This window comes from Aquarana catesbeiana, linkage group LG03 (genome assembly GCF_042186555.1).
Source record: "Aquarana catesbeiana isolate 2022-GZ linkage group LG03, ASM4218655v1, whole genome shotgun sequence".
NCBI lineage: Eukaryota > Metazoa > Chordata > Amphibia > Anura > Ranidae > Aquarana > Aquarana catesbeiana.
This window is the reverse complement of record NC_133326.1, coordinates 660,883,832-660,907,829: the sequence shown is the minus strand read 5'-3', so window position 1 is coordinate 660,907,829 and position 23,998 is coordinate 660,883,832. Positions and strand designations below refer to the sequence as shown.

Here is a 23,998-nt window from a genome sequence, read left to right as displayed (position 1 = left end):
ACCTAACCCCTGACATCCCCCCTTTGAGACAGGGAAAGGGACTAAGGACAGAGATTCCCTAGACTCTTTCTCTGCAGCCTCAGCTGCACTGGAGATGAATGGACAGGAGACAGAGGCTCCTCTCCATTGATAAACTGAAGCAGAGTAAACATAGTTTACAATGCTCAGTTATGAATGGACATACTCTGTCAATTCGGAAAAGGAAGGAGCCGTAAATGACAGAGCACGGAGGGGGGACAGGAGCGGAGCATGGAGGGGTCACAGAAGCGGAGCACAGAGGGGGAACAGGAGCAGAGCACGGAGGGGGTCACAGGAGCCGAGCACAGAGGAGGTCACAGGAGCAGAGCACAGAGGGGGTACAGGAGCAGAGCACGGAGAGGGTCACAGGAGCGGAGCACAGAGGGGGTACAGGAGCAGAGCACAGAGGGGGTACAGGAGCAGAGCACGGAGAGGGTCACAGGAGCGGAGCACGGAGAGGGTCACAGGAGAGGAGCACAGAGAGGGTCACAGGAGCAGAGCACAGAGGGGGTCAAAGGAGTGGAGCACGGAGGGGGTCACAGAAGAGGAGCATGGAGTGGGTCATAGGAGCAGAGCACAGAGGGGGGACAGGAGTGAAGCATGGAGGGGGTCACAGGAATGGAGCACTGAAGGGGTCACAGGAGGGGAGCACGGAGGGGGTCACAGGAGCCGAGCACAGAGGAGGTCACAGGAGCAGAGCACGGAGGGGGTACAGGAGAGGAGCACGGAGAGGGTCACAGAAGCGGAGCATGGAGGGGGTCACGGGAGCGGAGCACGGAGGGGGACAGGAGTGGAGCATGGAGGAGGTCACAGGAGCAGAGCACGGAGGGGGTCACGGGAGCAGAGGAGGGACTGGAGCACGGAGGTGCCTGGAGGAGCACAGAGGAGGACACAGAGGGGGGCTGTAGGAGGATATGGGGACAGTCAGGGATGATTGGTGTGGCGGTGGGGGGAGTTACAAGCTCTGATCCACCTCTATAGATTTGAATTGAGCAGCTGAAAGCCACAGGGTGGGAGAGGAGAGGCGTCTGTCAGGCTTTATTGAAATCTATACAGAACTCCCCCCACCACCGCACCGATCACCCCTGACTGCCCAGGTATCGGGTGAAGCATCGGAGCATTTGCCCAACTACAACTACTCGGGTAAATGCTCGGTATTGGTTCTGATACTGATACTAGTATCGGTATCGGGACAACCCTAGTACTAAGCACTTTCTGAACATCTAAATGACTTCCCTATGTATGTCTTTTAATCACTTCAGCCCCCGGAAGAATTTACCCCCTTCCTGACCAGGCCATTTTTTTGCGATATGGCACTGCATCGCTTTAACTGACAATTGCGCAAACAAAATTGATGTCTTTTTTTCCCCACAAATACAGCTTTCTTTTGGTGGTATTTGATCACCTCTGCAGTTTTAATTTTTTAAACAAAAAAAGAGTGACAATTTTGAAAAAAAACAATATTTTTTGCTATAATAAATATCCCACATTTAAAAAAAAATGTTTTCCTCAGTTTAGGCCGATATGTATTCTTCTACATATTTTTGGTAAATATTATTTTAATTTTTTTTTTACTAGCAATGGCGGCAATCTGAGTTTTTAATCAGGACTGCGACATTGCAGCGGACAGATCAGACACTTTTGACACTTTTTTGAAACCATTGAAATTTATACAGCTATAAATAGCTACTGTATAAATGTCACTGGCAGGGAAGGGGTTAACACTAGGGGCCGATCAAGGGGTTAAATGTGTTCTCTCGCTGTGTGTTCTAACTGTGGGGGAATGGGATTGACTGGGGGAGGAGACCGATTGGTGTTCCTATATACTAGGAACACACGATCTGTCTCCTCTCCCCTGACAGAACGTGGATTTGTGTGTTTACACACACAGATCCCCGTTTCTGCTCTGTCATGAGTGATTGTGGGTACCCGGCAGACATCGGCTCCTCAGTGACATGGCGGGTGCCCCTTAAAGCGGCCACCGTACATACAACTACAGCGATTCGCGCAATGGAGCCATTCTGCCGCCATCAAATTATGGCGGGGCGGTTGGCATGTGGTTAAGGTGTTGAGTCAGATTTGACTTTTGTGAGAAGCACTTTGCACATTTTAAACATCTAAATGGCTTCTCTCCTGTGTGGACCTTCTGGTGTTCAATCAGGTTTGATTTATTTCTAAAACATTTATTACATTAAGGGCATTGATATGGCTTCTCTCCTGTGTGAATCCTCATGTGTTGAGTAAGATGAGATATGCAAGAGAAGGACTTATTACATTCTGAACATCTGAAAGGCTTCTCTCCTGTGTGAATCCTTTGATGTGTATAAAGACTGGATATTTCTAAGAAGCACTTGTTACATTCTGTACATGTGAAAGGCTTCTCTCCTGTGTGAATCCTCTGATGACTTGTGAGATTAGTTTTTTTGTAAAAAGATTTGTCACATTCAGTACACCGGTACTGCTTCACTCCTGTGTGAATAATCTTGTGTTCAGTCAATGACCATTGGTGTGAAAACTTTTGATCACATTTAGAACAATGGTATGGCTTCTCTCCTGTGTGAATCCTCAGATGCTGGATAAGGTGATCCTTTCGTAAGAAGCACTTGTTACATTCTGAACATCTGAAAGGCTTCTCTCCTGTGTGAATTCTCTGATGATTTGTGAGATTTATTTTTTTGTAAAAATATTTGTCACATTCAGTACACTGGTATGGCTTCACTCCTGTGTGAATCATCTTGTGTTCAGTCAATGACCTTTGGTGTGAAAACTTTTGATCACATTCAGAACAATGGTATGGCTTCTCTCCTGTGTGAATCCTCAGATGCTGAATAAGATGATCCTTTCGTGAGAAGCTCTTGTCACATTCTGAACACATAAATGGCTTTTCCCCTGTGTGAGTCCTCTGATGCTGAATAAGATGTTCCTTTCGTGAAAAGCTCTTGTCACATTCTGAACACATAAATGGCTTTTTCCCTGTGTGAATACTCTGATGACAAATTAAATTAGATTTTGCTTCAAAAGATCTGTCACACTCAGTGCAAGAAAATGGCTTTCCTGTCGCATCATGGCAGCATACACCTATGGGTTGTGGCTCCGCCCCCGCAACCTGATAGGACCGCGTAGCTATTAAAGTCTGAGAGAGCCCCTGCCCCAGCATTCTCCTTTTTTTCCTCACCTGTCAAGGACCGAAAACATGCATCCCTTACCTAAAACATTCGCCCCAGCCAGGTTCTAGCCTCTCCTGGGTGGAAGTCCTATCCTGTACAGCCTCTAAATGAGCTCAATGGAAGGAACCCCACTCTGATGGTCTCAGGGGTATGTTACAATACATTACAAACTTTAAACAGGTTTATGGATCGCAGCGGTCTCCAGCTCCTTTCAGTGCACCTGTGGGTAACTTCCCCTCCTGTCTGTCTCCATAGCTCCAGCTTGTCCCCCCTCCGCTCTCTGTGCCTAGCGCCGAGCGTCTCAGCTCCTCGCGCATGCGCAAACAGCGGTATCTCGTCAGGGCATCCCACTTTCCAGCTTCCAAAATGGCGTCGGAGGCCTCGGAGCGCATCTGAGCATGCGCGAGCGTGACGTCATCACCGCCGCGACGGCGGCAAGTTTAAAAACGCTGTAATGTCAGCATTTTCTTGTCTCTTCTCTCCTGAACCTGTAAGGAGGAATTTTGACCGGATCTCTTTGCTACTCTACCCAGCTGTTCTACCCTGTCTCTCTATTGCTATCTTCATGCCCAGGTAAGATCTATGGTGTTTTTTTTTTTTTTTCTTTGCTTGTTTACTATCTGCTATCCCATGCATGCTAAGCCACCTATATATTATAGGTTGATTCATCACCTTTCATGGAGACCGTTGCCCAGGTAGACCATCGCCAGCCTACTAGGTAAGAGGGGATGATGGGTAAGTATGAAGAGGAAGAAAAAAGAGAGCCCTCACTAATGCTGTTTAAATTGAACAGCCCCACCAGGTCTTCCAGATCGTCACATTCAAGACGAGGGGAGCCTTCAAGAAGGAGCCGCTCAAGCCACAGGCAGAGTCGCTCAGAGCGCGGCAGAAGTCGCTCAAGTCGCAGAAGCCGCTCAAGTCGCAGGAGGAGCAGATCAAGTCGCAGGAGAAGCAGATCAAGATCAAGGCATAGTCGCTCCCACCACAAGAAATCCCCTGCGCGCAGGAAATCTCCTGTCACCCAGCCTTCCCGTCCACCCGGGAACTCCTGCTGGATCTGCGGTGCTACAGCACTTCCAGACAAACTAGCCTGTCGCACATGCTTCATTGAGGCAACTAAGGACAGAGAAACAGAGGCAAGAGAACCAATCGAACCATCACCACAAGTCGCAGAGCCAGAGGCCAGCAGACCTATACAAAGTACCTCATCCACTGCCCCATCATCATCAAAGACGTCAGACCCTCTCTCTGACACTGATGATCTAGAGGCATCCACCGGCTTCGACTTCTCACTGATCGACCCATTCGTGAAGTCAGTAAAAGAGGCGATCGACTGGGTGGAAGAAAAAGAAACTCCTCAAAAAGTGAGGAAATACTTTCCAAATCTTAAAAAAGACCCAGAGAACTTCCCGTTCATTGAGGAACTTGAGGATCTAATCAAGGATGAGTGGCAAAAGCCAGAGAAAAAAACTGGCCTCAGCAACAGATTATCAAAGCTCTATCCACTTAAAGAGCCTAACGTCAACCCACTAATATCTCCTCCAGTGGTTGACTCTTCTCTAATGTGCCTCGCCAGGCACGTAACACTTCTAATAGAGGATGCAGTCACATTCAAAGATGTCCTGGATAGAAAGATCGATCTGGATCTTAAGAGAACCTACCTCTCGGCAGGTGGCGCTTGCAGGCCAGCAATAGCATTGGCTGCCGTCGGTAAGGCTATCTCAAGCTGGTCCACGATGGCCGAGAAGCTGGTATCAGAAGGAATGGAGCAGGAGAAAGTTATCTCAGCCCTCCAAGAACTTAGTCTTGCAGGCGACTTTGTCGCAGAAGCCTCTGTGGATATAATTAAAACCACTTCAAGAGCAATGTTAAGCTCAGTAATGGCCAGAAGGGCGCTCTGGTTAAAACCCTGGTCGGCAGATCCCTCCTCAAAATCCAATTGGTGTAAAATACCCTTTGATGGCGTAAACCTTTTTGGAGAAAAACTGGAGTTGGCTATTTCTAAAGTCACGGGGGGAAAATCGGGACTCATCCCTTCAGATAGGAGGCCCAGACAGCAGAGACCACCGGTTTCTAGAAGAAATCTGCCAGATAAATACAGAGAGGCAAGATCCTACAGGCCCAGAAAAGAGTATAGGAGGAACTGGAAGAATCCCCAGTCATCATTCCTCAAGCTCCAAAAGTCTAAGACCCCTGCCACAGGGGAACAAAAGTCTTTTTGAAGGTGCGTCCGCCCAACCAGCTTTAGTGGGGGCTAGACTCATGAGTTTCAAGCAGGTCTGGGCGGATACAATAAAGGACCCATGGACGATAGACACTGTCCAGTTCGGGCACAAATGGAAATTCAAGACACGGGCTCCAAGAGACCAATTCTCTGTAACCAGATTACCGGCATCTCGGGAAAAAAGGATGCTACTGACAAAATATGTCCAAGACCTGTTACAAAAGGAAGCCATAGTGGAAGTTCCAATATCCCAAAGGTCAACGGGATTCTACTCCCTGTTGTTTCTGGTGAAGAAGAAATTGGGGGATCTACGTCCTGTCTTAGATCTAAAGAATCTCAATCGCTCAATCTTAGTCGAGACATTCAAAATGGAGAGCCTCCAGTCAATTCTTCGGGCCATGAATATCGGTGATTGGATGCTTTCCGTCGATTTACAAGACGCCTATCTGCACGTCCCCATTCACATCTCATTCCAAAAGTTTCTCCGCTTTGCGGTAGGTCTCCATCATTTTCAATTTCGAAGTCTCCCGTTCGGGACATTCACTCCAAGGACATTCACAAAAATCTTACTGCCAGTAATAGCCTTACTAAGAGAACAAGGATTGAGAGTCCATCATTACTTGGATGACATCCTTTTGCTAGCAGACAATCAGGATTCCCTTCTACTGCATCGATCCATTCTGATTACCACCCTACAAAACTTCGGCTGGATCATAAACTGGGGGAAAAGCAATCTGCAGCCCACTCAGAGAATTATATTCCTGGGGGCGGAACTAGACACCCGTCTCAATACGGTGGAACTTCCGGGGGAAAAAATTCCCAGCCTCATTCAAAAGGCAAGAAAGTTATTAGCCTCTACCACACTACCAGCCCGGGAGTACCTCAGCATACTGGGGTCATTCTCAGCAACCATCCCAATGGTACAATGGGCCCAATGGAACACCAGACCTCTGCAAGCATCACTGTTAAAACAATGGAACAGGGTATCATTGTCTCAGCCAATCATAGTCCAAAAAGAAATAAAACAATCACTCTGGTGGTGGACCAGATTGAACAATTTGAAGCGATGCAGGCATATAGTCCCTCTTCCTCAGGAAATAATCACTTCAGACGCCAGCCTGAAGGGCTTGGGGGCACACTACCGCCATCACGCAGTCCAGGGCCTTTGGACATTCAGAACACAGAACGTGGTTTCAAATATATTGGAGATGAAAGCAGCTTTCCAAGCTCTGTTAGCCTTCAGCCCCCTCCTCAGGGGGAAAGAGGTCCTGCCAAAATTGGACAACAGAGTGGCAGTTGCCTATATCAACAGGCAGGGGGGCACCAGGAGTCGCTCCATGATGCAGGAAGTCCGTCCAGTCTTCGAGTGGGCACAGCTGAACCTGTCGGGATTAACGGCAGCGTATGTCCCAGGAGTCCAAAATCAACTAGCCGACTCTCTAAGTCGGACCTTTGTATCAAACAACGAGTGGGCCTTAAGTCACCAAGCCTTTACCCTCATAACCCAAACCTGGGGGATACCGGATATAGACCTGGCGGCAACACCGGTCAACACGAAATGCCAGAGATATCTAGCCAGAATTCCTTTCCCATCGGCAGAAGGCACGGATTGCCTACAACACGACTGGAACTTCCGTTTGGGGTACATATTTCCGCCAACGCCACTCATTCCGAGATTCTTACTCAGACTCAAGAGGTCAAAAGCCACAGTGCTAGCAGTCCTCCCATTTTGGCCGAGACAACCATGGTTTACGACGCTCCTCCAATTGAGCACAGCAGAACCACTGACACTCCCAATGACAGCGGATATACTGTCGCAGGGGCAACTCCTTCACCCATTTCCGGAGAGGCTGCATCTAACAGCATGGAGATTGAAAGGACTAGGTTCTTAGTCCAAGGTTGCTCCCAGAAAGTGATAGACACTCTCCTCCAGGCCAGAAAATCCACGACCAATAAAACCTATAAAAGGGTCTGGGAGAGTTTTCTCTTAATCGCACAACAGCAATCCTGGAACCCGGCATCTCCATCAGTTGCTCAGATCCTCGAGTTTCTCCAGTTAGGTCTAGATAAAGGTCTTGGGTCTAGTACCCTGAAGGTACATGTATCAGCCCTATCCGCTATGACAGGAGTGAAATGGGCTCAAGAACCTCTCATCATCCAATTTCAGAAGGCTTGCCTAAAGTTGAGACCACCTAGGAAACCTTCCTTCCCGACATGGGATCTTTCAGTAGTGTTGGAAGCCTTATCCCATGAGCCATTTTTTCCGTTAGAGAATGTTTCCCTGTGGGACCTAACTCTCAAAGTCACTTTCCTAATAGCAATTACATCAGCTAAAAGGGTATCGGAAATTCAAGCCTTACAGGCTAAGGAACCATACTTGATGTTCTATCCAGACAAAGTAGTCTTAAAACCATCGGATCGCTTCATCCCGAAAGTGTCATCATCTTTCCACTTTAACCAAGAACTATGTCTCCCCACCCTCTCCACAGAACAGGGTGATCCACATCCGCTTGACATAAAGTCGAATATCCAAGCCTACCTCTTGGCAACCAGCAATTTGAGGAAGACAGAGGACCTACTGGTCATTCCTCATGGGTTTAGAAGAGGACAAGCAGCAATCTCTCGCACCATCGCAGCATGGTTGGTGAAGATCATTAAGAGAGCTTACGCATCTAACAACGCACGAGTACCTGAGGGCTTAAGGGCACACTCCACAAGGGCAATGGCGACCTCCTGGGCGGCCTACTGCAGGGTATCAGCCGAAACCATCTGCAAAGCAGCCACTTGGTCTTCAAAAACCACTTTTATTTCTCATTATAAAGTGGACTCCGCTAGATTGTCCACGGTAGAATTTGGGAGAGCAATTATTCAGGCTAACTCCTCAATACCTTCTAAATAAAAAACTTATCTTTTGCTCATACCCACCCAGTTTGCGAGTTATTCCCCATAGGTGTATGCTGCCATGATGCGACAGGAAAACGGAAAATTGTATACTCACCTTTCCGTAATTTTCCTTTCCTGTCGCATCTCATGGCAGCATACAAATGCCCACCCATCTGAGGTGAGGTATATATACACGGAGAATGCTGGGGCAGGGGCTCTCTCAGACTTTAATAGCTACGCGGTCCTATCAGGTTGCGGGGGCGGAGCCACAACCCATAGGTGTATGCTGCCATGAGATGCGACAGGAAAGGAAAATTACGGAAAGGTGAGTATACAATTTTCCGTTTTTCACCTGCTCCATCCATTATACTTTGCTGTAAAGGCCTTTCACAATTTCTTCTTTCATCCACCTGAAATAAATGTTTAGATAAATAAATGAAATACTAGCAGAGTAGAAATTTAGTAACATTTGAAAACAGGCATTCAGTGTTGAGAAATGTGTAATTTCAGAAATATAGTTTGTTTCATGTGGAGACTTAGTAGAAAGTGAATTTTGCTATCCTCTTTTCTTTAACCCCTTCCAGACCGTCCACCACATATATACTGTGGTAGGGCGGTCTGGCTGCACGAAACAATGTACATGTACATTGCCTGCGTGACCTGGTCTGGGGAATGCGCGCCGCCGGTGACCCGCTCCTGCTGTGATTGGAGACAGCAGGAGCCAATCATCGGAACCAGTGACATGCAGTGTCCTGACGTCAGCGATGACGCACTGTGCATGCCCAGATGACGCAGTGCGCATGCGAAATGCATGTGTTTTTCTGCAGCAGCTGATTCCATGTCACAGGAAGTGATGTGGTTCGATATTCTGCCGGGTGTGACATTTTGTCAGAACACAGGCATTCACAGTGTTGAGAAATGTGCAATTTCAGAAATATAGTTTGTTTCACCCCAAATGCAGTGTGATTTTGCCATGATTGTCGCTCAACAGAATTGTGTGGCACTGCTTTTTATCTTTGCCCCTTAGTGAGCTTGCAGTGCACAGGGAAGTTGAGCATGGGAAATGTGGAAAATCTTATAGGAGTAAAAAAAAAAAATTTATGATGTAATGATATGTAAACATGATATGATATGTAAACGTTTTTAAGGCTTCATTCACATATAGGCGTCTTGAATCACAGGTGGAATTGCAGCAATTCTGACCACAATTTCAAAACGCCCTGTTAAAATGTAAAAGCGCAAATCAGCGTGGCACCTAAAAAGGCAGACCTATTCTGCCATCTGGAACTTTTCTCGAGGCGACACGCGTGGCGTGATTTGGTTTAAGCGATTGCAGTGCGATTTGGTGCGCAACAATTGTGGCAGAATTGCCCCATGTTTTTAGGTGCCATTGAAATTAATGAAACCTAAACAAGCTGATGTGCGATTTGACATTTTAACAGTGTGTGAACTATATGTGAATGGAGCCTAAGTCCACTAGATATGCAAAAAAGAATTAAGTGCACTTAAATATTGACATCTGTCATAATTACAAATGAAGGGTAAAATTAAAAGCAAGATTAGCGCAGGCCCGCAATACTCTAAAGCATGGAATGTAGTCCTCAATACAATATTAAATATGTAAATATGTTTGTAATCATGTATCTGTCACAAATATGCAAAGTAAGTGAATATGTGTAGTTATATATACTGTGCAACCATGCAGTTAAACTAATACTTATGTGAAAATTTTATATGTGAATAAATCAATAATATGTTATTAAAACGGATTAATGAATAATTATAAGTGGTATATATTATCAACAATATAAAGTGCAATGTGTGTGTGCAAATATGCATATGTAAACTGTGACAACCAGATATTATAAGAAGTAAATCTCAAAATTGATAAGTTAAACCTCCCAATATAATTCAAAGTGCCAGTATAATTTCCCCCAAAAAAGTTTGTACAATGTCCTTTATACATATAATGGCTCTTCAAGCCAATTAAACACCCAGTGTTTTCTGTAGCCTCCCTGGCGGTTTTCCCGAGTGTGGCTCGGGGTTAAATTGCAGCACCATTAGCGGTAACCCTGAGTCACACTCGGGATTACCTCTCAGGATCCTGGTGTGGAATACTTACCTTGTCCCCAGGATCCTGCAATGTCCCCTCGCTGTGTCTGCAGGCTCTGTCCTCTGCCCTGATGTCCTGTGTGCTGATCTCCGTTCCCTGCGAGCAGCGCGACGCATGGGGCGGAGCCTGGCGGCAAATTAAAAAAAAAGTGAAAATTCATAACACATACAGTACTGTAATCTTATAGATTACAGTACTGTATGAAATCATTTCACATCCCTTTTGTCCCCAGTGCTTTGTCCAATGCCCTGCATGCAGTTTTATATTATATATACTGTTCTTTCTGCCTGGAAACTGGAGATTGTCCATAGCAACCAAAAAGTGTAACTTTACATCAAAAGTGGTTTTAGACCAGCTAGAAAACAGCGATAGTAAATTAGAACATTTGCAGAATTAAGCGCTAGTGAACCATGGGGAAATTTCTTTTATTATTATTATATTATTATTTTTTAATTTTATTATATTATAATTTATGATTTTGTGTTTCAAACTTCATCATACCCGGGATATCTACTAGACTCTTGGTGGACAGATTTAAGTGTGTTATTGCTAAGAAATACAGGCCTACAATATAAAACGCCAAATTTCTATGCAAAATAATTGTACCGCTTTGAGACGCAAAAATCTGAAATAATCATACCGCCAGGGAGGTTAAACACTGGGTGTTTAATTGGCTTAAAGAGCCATTATATATATAAAAGACATTGCACAAATTTATTTTTGGGAAATTATACTGGCACTTTGAATTACCGTATTTATCGGCCTATAACACGCACTTATCTCGGCTCTTGTCGGATCCGAGATACACATACCCGAGTGTTCTCGGCTTTTTTCGGCGCCGCTCACAGTCACGCCCAGTCCCGCCCTATGATGGACATAACACAGGTCCAGGGGCGGGACTGGGCGTGACGGCGGCGCCGGAAAAAGCCGAGAACACTCGAGTATGTGTATCTCGGCTCCCTGCAGTCTCGGCGCCATTTTTTGAATCTACACCGAGTGCACAAAGCTGCACTGACATGGCTGGACTGGGGCAGACCTGCACTAACGAAGCTGCACTGGGGCAAGGCTGCACTGAGGCAAAGCTTCACTGACAAGGCTGCACTGGGGCAAAGCTGCACTGACAAGGCTGCACTGGGGCAAAGCTGCACTGACAAGGCTGCACTGACAAGGCTGCACTGACAAGACTGCACTGGGGCAAGGCTGCACTGACACTGAAAAGGCTGCAGATGGACAGATAAGGCTGCATTGATGGGCATTTTAATGTAAGTTTTTTTTTCCTTAAACTACCCTCCTAAAAAAATTTTTTCCTTAAAATTCTCTCCTAAACTTGGGGTGCGTGTTATACGCCGATAAATACGGTATATTGGGAGGTTTTTGAGATTTACTACTTATAATATTTGGTGTCACAGTTTACATATGCATATTTGCACACACACACGTTGCACTTTATATTGTTGATAATATATACCACTTATATAATTATTCATTAATCAGTTTTTTTAACTTATTATTAATTTATTCACATACAGTATAAAATATTCACATTTGTATTAGTTTAACTGCATGTTTGCACGGTATATATAAATACAGATATTCGTTATTGAGGACTACATTACATGCTTTAGAGTATTGCGGACCTGCACTAATCTTGCTTTTAAATGTACCCTTCTATTGCTGACTCATGTCATTACTGCGAAAGCTGCGGTCCATTGTTTGATTTTTTGATTGATTGTGTTTATCTTGTGGGGCTGTTACAACTGTCTTGCATAATTACAAATGAGCTGGGTTTGGAGGGAAGACAATAGCAGTGAATGTAAATATAAAATCCATGGGTTGCACTCATCATTAGCATTTATAAGAGATGATACTGTGATTGTAATATCAATGAGAGAGGAAGCTGTGGAGGGTATACAGATACTTGTAGACACTTGTTAGGTGCCAATGTATGTATACAGTATATAAAAGGTATAAGGTGTATGTATTATATAAAATCACTATTAATACATACAGTTTAATTTACAACTCAGATATTGTTTAACCAATGAATACTGCATAAATATGATGCATTTGTATCCCAAAAGAAACGCATGTAATGCATTATATTAAAGTTTCATCTGTCATATTTCCTGCATATGAACAATCAGCATTGGTGGTTTCAACATGTTTTGCTCTTGGGCTTCCTCAGGAAACCACTAAGGAATAAATGCAAACCACTCTAACTGCCCACATGGATAAACCAGGGAGCTCAAGGGTCCAACCCAAATGGAACCCCAGATGAATCTGTGATCCTGTACACCCCACCCAAATGGAAGCATAGAGTGCACCACAGGAGGAGATAATCAGGAGGCCTGCAACTTCAAAACAGGGGGGGTACAACCAAGATCACACAGGGGCATTTAAAAGTGTTTATCAAAGGCAAAAAAATGGAACTATGTTAGCATTAGGTGGCTGTCCATGCTTGAGAGTCCCTTAACTGCAATCTATATATTTTTTTTCATTTCAGATAGCATAGAGAATGCTAGAACCCTTATCATTTTTATCTGGTCAGATTTCCATAAGATATATTTACTTACTGTACAATCAGTTTCTGTAGTGAAAATACAACAATAAGTAAGATAAAATATCTTCAAAGTGAGAGGAAATCCTCTCTTAGATAGTTATCACTGTCAGCTTCCCCCATTGGAATATTTCCCCTGACCTCCTGTTCCAATATTAACCATACATTTTTGGATTTCCTACCATTTCCTATTCTTTTGGCAGTGGTCTCCAGGACAAGTAAAAAGGGTGATTTTCTCTAATTTAGTCACTGACAGCAATAAAAAAATGAATAGGGGTTCTACCATTTCACATTATCTAACATTAAAATATATGTTTTGGCTTTAGATATAATTGAAAATTCTGTTTGCACATAAAAATCTCTATTCACAGATAGTTTAAATAGTTAAACAAATTGCACCTCGGGTATTTAATTATATAAATTATCTACATTAAAAAAATATGAGCTATTGTAAGCTCAATTATTTTTATGTAGATAATTTATATAATAAATTGGACAAGTTTTCGAAAGGCAATACACAGTATTTTTCAGTATCGAAAAAAATACATTTTGAATAATATATCTTTCCTTATGTTTTGAAAGGTGGGACTTAATGATTAGGAAAACACATTATTAAATATAATACTGTAATACAGCATAATCATACAATAATACAACACCCAGATGCAAATGACAAGGACAATTCAATTTGATAAAAAATTATAAGAATAAAAAATGTATATGGAAAGTTCTATATCTTACCTGGTATGGTATAATATTGGGATCCTTCAGCTGCTCCTTGTTCTCCTTACCTACCAGTAATCTTTCTACCTTTCTGAGTTCTGCTTTACCTTATATTCACTTCACCCCCATTCACTAACATGAGGCAGCATTGGATTGGCTAAAGGGATCTTTTCAGATCAGAACAATGTACGGTGTGTTTCCAATTGCTTAAAGGTCTACTTGCCTTATTATTTGTTATTGCTCCAGTCAGGTGACAAGTTCATTAACATTTGAAGGTTTGGAGGGAAGACAATAGAAGGGAATGTAAATGTAAAATTAATGGTTTGCACATCATTAGCATTCATAAGAGATGATACTGTAATTGTAATATCAATGACAGAGGAAGCTGTAGAGGGTATACAGAAACTTGTAGGTATTTGTGACTTTACAGTTTCATGTTATAGTATACTTGGTATTTGCATTTTGTGTTTTTTTTTGGCTTAAATCCCCACTTTGGGCTGCTGTTATGCTGTATTTATAATACAATATGTGATGGTTTTTAGGTGACAGGTTATTTTTAATGAAAAGGCAGGGGTCTAAAAGACCCATTTTGTCTCATATGCCTTCCAATGAATCTAATGCAGTACAATGTGCTGCAGAGGGTGACACAAAAGTGGGATCTACTGGCTGGAAAAGTGACATGGGGTCCCAGAAGTGACATTTTCCTTCCAGGTCAGTAAGAGGAAGAGATAGAGCAGATGCTCGCATCATCTCTCCCCTCTACCCTGTGGCACCTTCCATGCCTGTCCTGGGTGGGACGATGGGTGCAGAAAACCTGGGTTACATGGTGTGTGGGGAGGGGGCACAGGGAGTGTGTTTAATCCTCTGCTGTCATCTCCATATGACATACTTATGCACTGCATGTGATGTGGCAGGAAGGGGCCCCACTTCATAAATTTACCAGCAGCACAGAATAAGGCTTTAATTAACATATATTTTCCTCCACTGAGGATTGTTAATAAAAACGATGCTGTTTACTTAAAACACAATATATATTCCTGATATGTTCATGTGTATAGTAATTGGGATTTACAGGGGCAAAGCTTCTAGTGACACACTGGACTCCAAACACAGAGCAATATATTTTGCAGTGGAACATTAGAGGCTCAACAATATAGGCCCAAATAGAACAGATAAAAAACCAGGAGAAGGATCCTTATTTTCAAAAAGTTATTTTCAGCTGCGACCAATGGGGAGTAAAAATTACAGTCACAAAGCTGAAAATAAATATTCTTACCCTTGGGTAAAGCTTTATGAATTGAACGTAATACTATTAGATTGTCTTGCAGGCACTGGGCAGAATACTTTAATAATTTCCCACAGAAAAAGAAGTCAGATTTGTTTGGAAATTGGTTTTAACCACTTAAGGACCGAGCCTCTTTCTGAGATTTGTTGTTTACAAGTTAAAAACATATTTTTCTGCTAGAAAACATTACTTAGAACCCCCAAACATTATACATTTTTCTTCTAAGAATAAAATTGCGGTTGTTGCAATACTATCTGTCACACCTTATTTGCCCAGCGGTCTTACAAGCGCACTTTTTTTGGGAAAAAATACACTTTTTTGAATAAAAAAATAAGACAACAGTAAAGTTAGCCCAATTTTATTTCTATTGTGAAAGATAATTTTACGCCGAGTAAATTGATGTCACGCTTCAAAATTGCGCCCGCTCGTGGAATGGCGACAAACTTTTACCCTTAAAAATCTCCATAGGCGACGTTTAAAAAAATTCTGCAGGTTGCATGTTTTAAGTTACAGAGGAGGTCTAGGGCTAGAATTATTGCTCTCACTCTACTGATTGCGGCAATACTGCGCATGTGTGGTTTGAACACCGTTTGTATATGCGGGCGCTACTCACGTATGCGTTCGCCTCTGCACGCGAGCTCAGCGGGACTTATTTATTTTACACTGTTCTTTTAAAAAAAAAAAACTGTGTCACTTTTATTCCAATTACAAGGAATGTAAACATCCCTTGTAATAGAAAAAAAGAATGACAGGACGTCTTAAGTATAAGATCTGGGGTCGAAAAGACCTCAGATCTCATATTTAAACTAAAATGCAATAAAAAAAAAAATTGTCATTTGAAAAAAATTAAAAAATGGCCCTTTAACCACTTCAATACTGGGCACTTTCGCCCCTTTCCTTCCCAGGCCAATTTTCAGCTTTCAGCGCTCTTGCACTTTCAATAAGAATTGCGCGGTCATGCTTCACTGTACCCAAATGAAATTTTTATAATTTTGTTCACACAAATAGAGCTTTCTTTTGGTGGTATTTATTCACAAATCCATTTTTTATTTTTTGCGATATAAGCGAAAAAGAGAGCGGAAATTAAAAAGAAAAAAATCTACTTTCTGTTTTAAAAGAAATCAAATAAAATCTAATTTTGTCATACATTTAAGCCAAAATGTATTCTGCTACATGTCTTTGGTAAAAAAAATCCCGTTAAGTGTATAATAATTAGTTTATGTGATCATGGACATATGTACGCAGATGATCATTGGGACATATGATTTTACTGTTACATATGAGGGGAACAGGTGTTTTTACCATGTGGGGACATGTGAGGGGACATGTGTGTGGGGACAGTGTTTTGGGGACACTATTTTGGGGACATTGTGATTTTACATTGTGTGGGGACACTGGGCCGGTGATCAGTGTGTAAATAGCTGTAAATACAGCTCATACTCACTGATCACCAGCTGGCTTCAGCGATCTGCTCTCCTTTCCTCACTGACGACCTCCGTGTGAGGAGAGGAGAGCCGATCGCCTAGCAACCAGCTCTCTATTTACATCACATGACGGCTGTGATTGGACACAGCCTTCATGTGATCAGGAGGGCCAATCACAGAGCCCTCCTGCCAATCAGAGATGCGCCATGTCCAGGTGACACTTGTGCATCAGGATCAAGCCATGGCGTGGGCACGCATTCATGCAATCCCCCTCCTTCTGAGGGACATTCCTGAACGTCCACTCAGAAGGAGGAAGCGCCCACCCGGCCGTATATGTGCAGTGGCCGGGTGGGAGGTGGTAAAGAGCTATGGGCGGAAGTGATGTTTTGAAGTCGCTTCCACCCTGCAATGGTATGGAGACAGGTGGGGGCCATCTTCCCCTCACTCATTTCCATACCACACACGGAAGAGGACCCGATCGCCTCTGCCGCTGCTGACAGCTCCGGTAAGAGGCGGAGGGCACAGGAGAGCGGCGAGAGGGGGGGTCCCCTCTCCCGCCAATAATAAAAGTAATCTCGCGGCGAATGCACAGCAGAGACCACTATTATCGGAAATCGGACCATCCGCTGAAGAAGAGGATACCGGGGTTATGGCAGCTAGCTGCTGCCATAACAAAGATATTCCTCTTCAAACAGCCGCTGTATATATCGCTGTGCGGCGGTCTGGAAGCGGTTAACTAAACAACATATACAGTATGCTTGGCTCAATATAACATCCAAAAATCCGGACGGCTGCACTTCAGAACAGTTCAGTCAGAAATAAGCACTGATATAGCACAAAACTTTCTGTGTCTCCGCGGTGTCATAGTGCTATATTGGAATGCTTTTACTACCACAATGAAGATTGAATATTTTTCAGAAGTGCAGTCAACCGGATTATTGGATGGTATATTGTGCACAGATGGATGAACTGGGCTAGCACTTGAATACTTGAGGATTGTGGAGGATAGTGACGGCGGACCCACTTGGGGTAACAGTTTATCTAAATGCATGCTTGGCTGTTTAATTAAGAACTCAGCAGGAATCTAAAGATAGTTTGGCCTGCCAATGGGTGGATTATACCTGAGCACCCAACTGTTTCCACCAATTTGGTATGAGAGTTAGAGAATAAACTATGATGAAGGTTTTTTAATAATACTTTGATTAATAATTGTATTCTGTGAAGAAATTCCTATTTATATTTAGGGGCCCTGTATTTGTAGTGTGGACAAAGAACCACCAAAGTCCCCAAAGTACCAAACCCAATTTGTATTATTCATGTCAGATGCCCAAACAGGTTCTTCAAACAAAGGAAATGTAAATACAGAAGGGCCACTTAAAGAATGTCATTCACATTGTGTGCAGGCTCTGTGCTTGGGTGTTGCTCTTTTTGTTTTGTTTCCATTGTTATAATTGGGTTTATTATGTTAATCTCTGACCATTATCAGATTTGGATCAGTATGACCAGGTAAATTATTTTTTTTTTATATTCTGATGTACATTTAGAAAAAGAACCTTTATGTCGGCCATAGACATAGCAATTTTTGTTACTTGCAACCACAGGTTTCCCCATCAACATAGACAGTATTGACAAGTGAATCCCTCCCCCCGGGCCATTGTGTTCTATGGGTGGGAGGCGGCACCGTTGGGAAGATGTCCTTGCCAGGAGAAGACAGTGATTTTTGCTAATGGCTATAACAGCCGCTTGCTAGGATCGCATGTAAAATAAAGCATTCTAGTTGTACCCAAGTTAATTGATCAATCAACCCTGGGTACATTCAACCTACCCATACATAGTTTGAATCTCAGGCGGTTCAACAGGAACCGGACAAATTTTGAATGTCTATGTCCCATCTTACTAGATTTTCAAACAACAAACAGAACAGTATAATGGATGACAAAATATATAACATCATCCAGCACAACTTGTATGTCTATTTTTTTATATAAATATGCAAAAAAAAAAAACAGTGTTATGGTGTGTCAATACAAAAAATTGCATATAAGGAAAAAAGAAATCATATGAAATACAGTGAAAATATATATATAAACTAACAAAACATCACTAGAGTTTTTATAACCTAAAATCACTGCTGCCTCCTTAGACCAAACATAGAAAGACATAAATAAATTTAACATCAGAATATAATCACCCAATCTCAAACAAGTGGTTCTGTGGACCTATTATATCATTAAAACAATCACAAAGTGCACAGACACAAGTCCATCAAAAGTCCATATTAGTACAGAAAAAAATGGTGCAGGAAAAGTAAATAAATGCTTGTGGGCTGGTTACTACACCATTGGAGATTGTCTCTTCTTTTTCAATATATGGGGATATGTCAGTTGAATGGAGGAATAACCTAATGGTCCCGAGGTCCAGAATTGTGGTGCATGGTTGACACAAAAGAACATTTTTCCAATCATGAGAATGAGTTGCATTGAGCTCCAGTGAGTTCCTTCCTAAAGGGAGAGGGTCTTCTCGAGCACAGGTGATGTGTGGTGGAAGACTGGAAGCAAGCATCACTTTTCCTGCACTATTTTTGCCAGGAAAAACATGTTTACTTGCTGTTTAATCTAATATCCCTCCACTTTCAGGTGCAATTGTCAGGAGATATTTAATATTAATCACTTTACAAGTCAGTGGTCATATGTTATGGCTGATAAGTTTGACTAAGGCATCTACTTGTAGGTTTTTATCCTGTGTTGAATAAAGTAATTTAATGCAATCCTGGAAGTGAGGGCCATTATATACTTCAAGACTTTCATTACGGCAGTCACCTGTGTCACCGGTTGCTTTTACCACCTTTTATGGACTATTCAGGTTGAGCAGCGGTGAGTTCTCTATTAGTATTGGCTGAACGGTGTACATCTCCAACATTCCAAATTCAATTTCAATATCCTTTATACATCACATATAGTATTCAGAAAAGGTGACTGAAAATGTTTGAACACAGAATTCTCAGTTCACAAAAAGTCAAAAACATGCAGTACTTTCATTCCTGTGAGTGTTTTGCTAATGTACTGTTTAACTTAGCTTTTCAATCTTTCAAAAGGTTTTATCCAACAAATCTTATATTTTATTAGATAGAATTTTTGTATGTTTATGATTTCGGAACATTACATTTTGTTGGATAGTACAACCCCTTGCAAAAAGTATGGAATCACCACTCTTGGAAAATGTCCATTCAATTGTGTAGCAAAAAAAACTAATCACAGCCATGCCTCAAAACTATTTTCATTTAACATGCCAACCCTCTGGCTTTAAGAAACACTTAAAAAAATAAAGAAAACTGTAGTCAATCACAACTGTTTTTGCAGTTCTAAAACAAACATCTGTATCAGGAAACATTCTGAAAAATGATGCCATCATTACCAAAACATCCTTTCAATTGATGGGATAAGAAAAGTGTCCAAAATCTTAATATAAACTTATGCATTAATTGAAGATTTAATAAAAGTGAAAAAGTGTGTCACCAATGCAAAAATTATAATAATATTTAAAAAAAAAATATGATCTGCTGTAGTTAAGAGTCCTATACCATAGGTTAGGGGGAAATTAATATTGCATGAAATGTAAGTGCGCTGATCCAAAAGTGCTTATACAATATTACCACTAAACGGTGTCTGCAAAATGTGCACAACCATCAAAGCTTATATAACTGTAAAAGGCAAATAAGCTGCTCACTCTGGAGGAAAATATGCAATTCCCTCTGCAATCATACACAATGCCAGGAACCCCCCCCCCCAAAAAAAAAAAACAGTATTTTTACTTGCACACCATGGGATAATGGAAGGCAGCAGTACTTCACCTCATTCACTAAGCTAAGAGAAAATTCCCTTGCAAAGTGAACAGCCTTTTTGCCTTTATTAAATAAATCCTATGGGGTTTATGTATGCCATCAAGTAGGAGAAAGGATAGTTCACACAGTGTTTATGTACTATATACCAACAAGTAGGAGAAGTGATGGTTTCTTTCCTAGTGTGTGACAATAAATGTCAAACAGTTAGGAGGAAGTGTGATGGTTTGGGGTTCTTTTGCTAAATTCAGAGGTGGTGATGAACATTGGGCCGAAAACAGCTTTGTGCAGTGCCTATGCAATACCCTCTGATCTATACCTAGTTGGTAAGAGGTCAATCCTAAAACAAGACAATGACTCAAAACATACCACCAATCTATTTCAGAACTACCTTAGAAAAAAGGGAGATGAGAGTATGCTTCAAATCATGAAATGACCATTACTGTCTCCAGACTTATATCTGATCAAGCTGAATTGGGATGAACTGAAAGGTAAATTCAAAGCAACCTACAAGTGCAAATGCCGGGAGTGTGTTCAGTTTTAATATCTACAAACAGTGTACACCAGTTTGATGAGTCAAACATTTAGATTATATTATGTTAAAGGGATTCTGTGATTTCATTTTTCTCACTAAATGTTTTTTATATGTATTACATACATTTTTATTAACACAAGTGAAGTTTTCCTTTTATTGTAAAATAACTCCCTGGGGACCTTTAAAGGGGTCAATGTTCTGTATTTTTTAAATAGAAGCCAGAAGTAATTTTAAATAATTTCTTCTTTGGAAATGTCAGTGCTAAAAAAAGTCACTGCCTCTGGCCAAATAGAATGCTTTAATTTTCTTTTTGTACTGGTAAATGTTCCTCAGGGCAGTGCCCTCCTCCATGCTATTTATTTTTTACAACCCTTTGCCTATTAGTCCAGAAAATGGGCATTTTTGATATAACTGATTCAGCTAGTTGATTTCAGTGGGTTTCAGGTTCAGCATCAAAACACTGCTTGAACCAAACCCAGGACCAGGGACAGTTGGGCTCATCCCTACCTGTTACATTAAGAGGAGTGGCTGTGTTTGTACAGATGCTGCACCTCCATAGACTTACATGGGCTGCCTGCAGGAAGCACCCAGCTGCTCCAAAAACAGCTGTCTACATAATCAAATAGCTGATTCACAGTGTACTGGTCCTGTGTGAATGAGGCTTTAGTTAGCAATTCACCTTTTTGAAACATAAATTCAAGGATTGTTGACCATTTTTATTTTACGTGCATATTTATCAATGATTTTGCCTGATATTAACGCAAAGCTGGCAGATACATTTAAGTCAAGTCACTTTTGATTGCCATGACAATTACATTCTCAGCCATCTTGCAGAGGGGGGGCATACTATGCAGTGAAAAACTGCAATAAATTTTCAGTATACACTTCCCACATTCAACATATACACATAAATCGATATATCGCTTTGACAAATGTTTATTCATAATATACAGTAATTAAAATGTATTTTCACAGTGGCTTTGATGAACTGTTTTGTGTTGAATCCGATGCGTCTGCTGTCTAATGCTCTGATCAATTTGAAACATTTTGTTTCCTTTTTTTATGTGTGAGTATTTTTGCGCTATTGTAACATTTTTTTATCCTTGATTGTAAAACATTTTTGTTTTTAACCACTTGCCGCCAGTATAACATAGAAATAGTTGGGCAAGGTGGCTCTGCTTCACCGGATCACATACTAGGTGCGTGATTCAACACTTCTGGGTCTGGGGAACGCATGCACGTCACCGGCAACCCACTGCCATTGTGATTATACACAGCGGGAGCTGATCTATGGGGTACCATATACTCGATGTCTGCCGACACCCACTGATCATTAGGCACAGAGCCAGAACAGGTGTACACAAGGCAGATTGCCATTCTGTCAGTACAGAAGGCATGGATCCTGTGTTCCTGTAAAGCAGGAACACACACCCATGCCTTCCCCTAGTAAAAGCACCTTCCACACAGTGCAAAACATTGGCTAGGCACACAGGTAACCCTTTGATCACCCCTGATGTTTAACCTCTTCACAGCCAGTGTCATTAGTACAGTGACAGTGCATATTTTTAGCACTGATCACTGTATTAGTGTCACTGTTCACCCAAAAGTGTCAAAAATGTCAGTTAGTTTCCGACTGTCTGCCGCAATATCACAGTCCCTCTATAAGTCGCTGATTGCTGCCATTACTAGTAAATATAAACAAATAAAAATATCCTATAGTTTGTAGATGTTATAACTTTTGCACAAACCAATCAATATACATTTATAGGGATTTTATTTACTAAAAATACATAGCAGAATAAGTATTGGTCTAAACTGATGAAGAAATTAGATTTTTTCTTTTTTTATTGGATATGTCTTATAGCAGAAAGCAAAAAATATTGTTTTTCTTTCAAAATTGATGATCTTTTTTTTATATAGGGCAAAAAATAAAAGCCGCAGTGGTAATCAAACACCACCAAAAGATATCTCTATTTGTGGGAAAAAAATGTAAATGTTGTTTGGGTACCTCGTCGCACGACCGTGCAATTGTCAGTTAAAGTAATGCAGTGCCGTATCACAAAAAATGGCCTGGTCAGGAAGGGGAGTAAATCTTCCAGAGGTAAAGTGGTTAAGAACAAGGACACAACTTCTTTCCTGTACGTCTTTTGATCACAAGAACATTTTTTTCTGTTTGTATTAAGCACTTTCTGAACATCTAAATGACTTCCCTATGTATGTCTTTTCCGGTGTTGATTCAGATTTGATTTTAGAGAGAAGCACTTTGCACATTTTGAACATCTAAATGGCTTCTCTCTTGTGTAGACCTTCTGGTGTTCATTCAGGTTTGATTTATTTCTAAAAACAGTTATTACATTAAGGGCACGTATATGGCATCATCTCCTGTGTGAATCCTCATGTGTCGAGTAAGATTAGCCATGCATGAGAAGCACTTGTTACATTCTGAACATCTGAAAGGCTTCTCTCCTGTGTGAATCCTCTGATGATTATAAAGACTGGATATTTCTGAGAAGCACTTGTTACATTCTGTACATGTGAAAGGCTTCTCTCCTGTGTGAATCCTCTGATGTTTAATAAGATTGGCTTTAGTGATAAAAGATTTATTGCATTCAGAGCATTGATGTGGCTTCTCTCCTGTGTGAATCCTCTGATGTGTATAAAGACTGGATATTACTGAGAAGCACTTGTTACATTCTGAACATCTGAAAGGCTTCTCTCCTGTGTGAATCCTCTGATGATTTGTGAGATTTGTTTTTTTGTAAAAATATTTGTCACATTCAGTACACTGGTACGGCTTCACTCCTGTGTGAATCTTATTGTGTTCCGTCAATGAACTTTGGTGTGAAAATTTTTGATCACATTTAGAACAATGGTATGGCTTCTCTCCTGTGTGAATCCTTAGGTGCTGAATAAGATGCTCCTTTCGTATGAAGCTCTTGTCACATTCTGAACACATAAATGGCTTTTCCCCTGTGTGAGTCCTCTGATGGTAAATAAGATGCTCCTTTCGTGAAAAGCTCTTGTCACATTCTGAACACATAAATGGCTTTTCCCCTGTGTGAATCCTCTGATGACAAATGAAATTAGATTTTGTTTTAAAAGATCTGTCACACTCAGTGCAAGAAAATGGCTTTTCACCTGCTCCATCCATCATACTTTGCTCTAAAGCCCTTTCACAATTTCTTCTCTTTCATCCACCTGAAATAAACGTTTATATAAGTAAATTAAATG

The 23,998-nt window shown here is 41.7% G+C and overlaps 1 pseudogene; it reads right to left on the bottom strand.

The window, feature by feature from the left end:
- Nucleotides 1-2,053: 2,053 nt before the first annotated feature.
- Nucleotides 2,054-23,918, bottom strand: LOC141134075 (uncharacterized; annotated as a pseudogene).
- Nucleotides 23,919-23,998: the final 80 nt, after the last annotated feature.